At 43.8% G+C, this 5,000-nt stretch overlaps 1 protein-coding gene across 2 annotated transcripts in view; it reads left to right on the forward strand.

Annotated features, from left to right (window-relative positions):
- The window catches only part of grk3 (G protein-coupled receptor kinase 3), a 70,110-nt gene that overhangs the window by 12,267 nt on the left and 52,843 nt on the right, over positions 1-5,000 (forward strand). The gene's annotated exons all lie outside the window — the stretch shown is intronic.

Raw genomic sequence — 5,000 nt, forward strand, 5'->3', positions numbered from 1 at the left:
AAAGTGTCCTGTGGTGTCATTAGCCAAATACAATCCACTGTTCTTTCAGTAGGTTTACCATAGTTTGACTTTATAAAAGCCAGCTGATTCTATGTTGTATTTGAATTTAGGACAGTAGCGCAATTATTCTATATATGCCTAATTTGCTTTAAAGAGGAACTATGCAGGATTGGCGATTTCATCTCTGGTTTCGGTTTCGTTTTTCGTTTTCGCTCGTTTTATGCTTGCATATTTCTCTGCAGAGCTTCCCCGACAGCTTTAGCGTGTATATTTATACATATATAGGCTATATATAAATATAAAAATTGCAAGCGTGGTTCTTCTTGTTCCTTATGCGTCTCAGACTTCCAGATGTGAAGAAGGAACGATCGTCTCCTACAGAAACTGCAAGGTTGCAATAGCGGATAGCAGGGATGGAAATTAACTTTTTTGTCCATCTGCCACTGTGGCAGGTAGATTTTAAAATCTACCAGCCACTCAACATTTTTACCAGCCAATATATATTCAACCGTTCCATACATTATATACTGCCAAGTAGAGATGTAACGGTATGAAAATTTAATACCACGGTTATAGTGACCTAAATTATCACGGTTTTCGGTATTATCGCGGTATTGTGTTCAATAAGAAAGCACTGATAGGCCTACACAAGCTGAAATAGTTTTTAAAAAGTGTGACTGTGTCTATTACATTACAAAAATATAGGCAAAACCTTATTGCCTTAAGCTGGATACAGATTATTCAGAGCAGTGGCAATCCAGTCTCTGCTCAACCCTGCTCAGAAAATGGCTTGTCTTGTTTCTATTTCATACAGTATTTGAATTCATACACTTTATATATTTTGCTAACAATTTATAGCATATGCATAATTACTCAAAATATTCAGTAATTTGAATACTTCATATTGATTACACTTGTCTTTAATGATATTACAGGGGTGGTGTGTAGGTCTAATTGAGTGCCTGTCACTTTAAAAAGTACGTGAACATAATTAGGTTTCATTCGGTTTTAGGAAAATCATGCATAGTTCAAGGATACATGTTTTCATTAAATAACGTGAATGTTCAAAAAAACTAAGAAGGTAAGGAAAATATTTCTGGCGTCATAGAAAAGATAAGTGTCTTGCATTGTTAACTTTTATGATTTAGGTAGGTTACCGTGGTAGCCTTTGTGAGTTGTCCCGTTCACTTTTTCCTTGGTCATGTTTAATTGGCTGGGTGCTTAACTTAGGTAGCCTACCATGACTCGGAGTTTGGTATATCTGTTATACTGTATATAATGTATTTCCTACCTAAACGTATTAACCGGTAGCCTCGTTGTAAATGTATGTTGTAGGCTATCACGTTAACTGGAAGAGTAGGCCTAGGCCTAGGCTAGGCTGACGCAATGATGAGAGCCAACATTCTAAGGCGCTTCGTTCCAGAATGTTTGTTGTGATCGTCATGTCCATCGATGTTGATTATTGATACAAGGCGTGTGTTTTTATCTCTGCGGCGACTGCTAATATTCTGATGAAATAAACAACTTGAAGTAGAAGTAGTTGCTTACCCGCCACAGTGGCGGGTGTGTTGACATATTTCACCCGCCAGCGCGCAAAACTACCCGCATTTGGCGGGTGGCGGGTGGCTAATTTCCATCCCTGGCGGATAGGGACACTGGGGGCGGGAGGAAATATTACTGTTTTCGAGTTGCATAGGGTCTCTTTAATGTGGAAAAAAATTTGAAATGTTATCAAAGTTTTTTTATAATACGATAGCCAAGGCTGCATACATTAGCCTGGTAGTAAACCAGACCCTGGAATCTTTCAGATTAAGGGTCTGGCCATGAATAATGAAAATGGCCCAACTCGAGGGGCGGCACCAAGCATGCATTTGAAAATCTCACTGCACGCAGTTGGATAACACTACGACCCAAAAAACGAAAGTTGTAGCGCTGTCGTCATCAGTTTAACTACACTCCTTTTTTGGTTTCCCCCGATGTCTGGGGTAAAAGTAACGTGCATCATTGCTTATTGTCAGAGTATCTTGCGGACACAATTCAAATTGTGCTCTCGCGAGAACTCTGGATTTCCAGGGTAAAGGCTGAATACTATTTAGCAAAATTACACAGAGGCCTACTGCTGTATCATCGTCGTTGAAAAGTTAGAAGGCTTTTTTACAAAAAAATATTCACACCTCAGTACAGTAGTTAGTTAGTATGTAAATATGCATTATGTCTGAGCTCGCTGTGCCTTGAATATCACCATGGTGTTGAGAGCATTGTGCTTAGAATATGCACATCACATCAGTGAGGAAACCACTGGTGTGGTTTGGCAATTGCGTCTACCAGTGAAGTTAATCCTTTAATGGGGTGGCCTCAGTGTCCGGCAGTCCCCTCTATGCTAACTATAACGGTGGCAGTTGCTATTTCTGGCAGTCCCTTTATGCTAGCTTTAACTGCGGCAGTTGCTGTTTCTGGGAATCCCTCTATACTAGCTTTAACTGGGGCGGCTGTTGCGTTTGCTCCCCCTCAGGTGGTGGTCCAGGTGTTGATCTGTGCACCTGTAGACTACAGCGGGCCTCTGTGCTGGGCTGTTGTCTGTGCGGCCACTGCGACTAACTTAGCTCCTTGCTCAAGTGAAGCCGTCTCTGATGGCCTGTGGCCACTGCGACTAGCCTAGCTCCCTGTTCAGGCAAATCTGTGTCTGCTAGCCTAGCCTAGCCTTGCCTAGCTCCCTGTCCTGTTGAAACGGTTTCTGTTGGCCACTGTGACAAGCCTAGGTCCCTGTTTAGGCGAAGCTGTCTGGCGTCCACTGCGACTAAACTAGCTCCTTGCTCAAGTGAAGCCGTCTGTGATGGCCTGTGGCTACTGTGACTAGCCTAGCTCCCTGTTTAGGCAAAGCTGTGTCTGGCGTCCACTGTGACTGGCCTAGCTCTCTGTTTAGGCGAAGCCATCTCTGCTGGTGAGTGGCGTGGCAGGTTTGCTAAATAATTGCTTGGAAGGTGGCTTGGAGGCACGAAACCCCTGAGAGTTCGGGGCGAGTTGGGAGACTGTGTGTGGCATTCAGGGAAGGGGGGAGGGGGGGATTGAGTGGTGTTAAGGTGAAGGGTGAAGGGTTAGGCAGATACTAGAGATGGCATTCAGGCGAGGGTAAGAGACCGAGTGTGATATTGAGGCTGTGGGGGGGAGGAGGGGGGGGGGGACTTCAGACAGAGCAGGAGGCCCTCAGATTGAGCCACTGAAGCGCTAATGACAGAGCTGCCATGGAAACAGGCTGCCCTGCAGGCTCCGTTAACTGTGCTTACAACTAGGCCTCCCGTCCCACTGGAGAATAGGCTGCGGTAATTTTCTCTGCACTTCATTCGCGCTTCACACATTCTCTTTTTTTTTCTCCCCTTCTTTCTCTCAGTCTCACTCATTCTGTCTGCCGATCACCGTTTCTGTCACTCTCCCACTTTCTCTCACTTTACCTTTTTATCTCTCATTCTTTCTCTTCTCCCTTTATCTGTCTCTTTCACTTGTTTTTTTTTCTCTGCCTCTGTCTCTTGTCTCTGTCTTTGATCATTTTCTTTGACACATTGTTGGATAAACAGTGATTTGAGGGTGTCTCGAAATGCCTAACTAAACACCGTCATGTGATTTTTCTCATTTGGCGTGTGTTTCTTCGCCCTTTTGCTTCGACTTGCATCATTGCTTGAAATTGAACTCTGTCTGAACACAGCAAATTATGATGCAAGGACTTCTATGGCATGACAAGTTGGCAAATTGCTTTTCTTTCTGGCTTGGCAGGGATTGGGTTGCCTCCTATCCTATCACTGTGTCTGTCTTAGTTTGTGCCAGATTCTCTGTCTGCTGCTCACGATATGTCTTCCTTCAATATGTCTGTACTTCCTTCTCCACCTTTCCCTCACACTTGTTTTCACACATTTCTCTGTTCTTTCGGTTTTACTCAGGCTTTCTCTCTCTCTTAGCACCATTTGAGCAATCGTTCTCTCTGTCTCTCTCTGATTGGTCAGGTCTTTGTGTTTCCTGTGTTCTATTTTGAGACTGGAAGTGCACATGTGCAAAGATGGCAGAACGACCACGTCACCTTATATAGGCTACCTTTACTCTATTAGAGCAACCCTTCTTGACATTATTGGCTCAGAGATATCGACCAGCCATTTCATGGCCAGCAAATTACTAATCGTTTGTTCCTTTTGTGACGAGTGCTCTTTCAGTTAGATTTGCACATTGTTTTTCTTATTTCTCCAGAGAGATATTTTTGGATTGGCTAAGTGTATTGAAAAGTTGACTATTGATGTGATGTTTAAATAGACAGGATGTAAAGGCTCTCTTTTGGCGATTTTTAGAGTTAGTGATGGTGCATCGCTGAAGCCTCCTCTTCAGCTCAACAGTGTGTGTTGAGCCACTGAGATATGAACATAATATGGATTTCTGAAGCGTATGTAAAAAGCCCAGTAGTGCTTAATCCACCCCTCTTTTGAATCTGGTATCAGCATGAACTCGTCTCACGCTGAGAGGGAATCCCTCCTCACCCAAGGGAGGCCCACACACACACACACACACACACACACACACACATACACACATACACACATACACAGTCATGCATAAAAGGCCTCCAAGGTGACTTTCCATCAGCACAGTGATGCGCATCTCATGGGAGGGGACTGTGTGTGTGTGTGTGTGTGTGTGTGTGTGTTGGGTCTCAGAGGGTGATGGTGTCCCCAGGTGACAGGGCCAAGGGAGTGAATTGAAATTACGCTAGGAGTCATTGCGCAACACCTCAACCATCTTTAGTTTTTATTCAGCGCCGGTCTGAGGCTCTCTAGATATGCTTACTTACCACCACTATTCATTTTGCCAGTGAAAATCTTCAGAAAAATTCACCTGAGGAAGGTCTGTATGACCGAAACGCTGTGAAGTAAAGTTTTGGTATTCGTAATTGGACCGTGTACAGGACTTCCTCAACAAGTATCACAGGTAGCCCTTAGTTTGTCCAGCGCACCAGTCTAAAA

Source organism: Sardina pilchardus, chromosome 14, assembly GCF_963854185.1.
Source record: "Sardina pilchardus chromosome 14, fSarPil1.1, whole genome shotgun sequence".
Classification (NCBI taxonomy): domain Eukaryota; kingdom Metazoa; phylum Chordata; class Actinopteri; order Clupeiformes; family Clupeidae; genus Sardina; species Sardina pilchardus.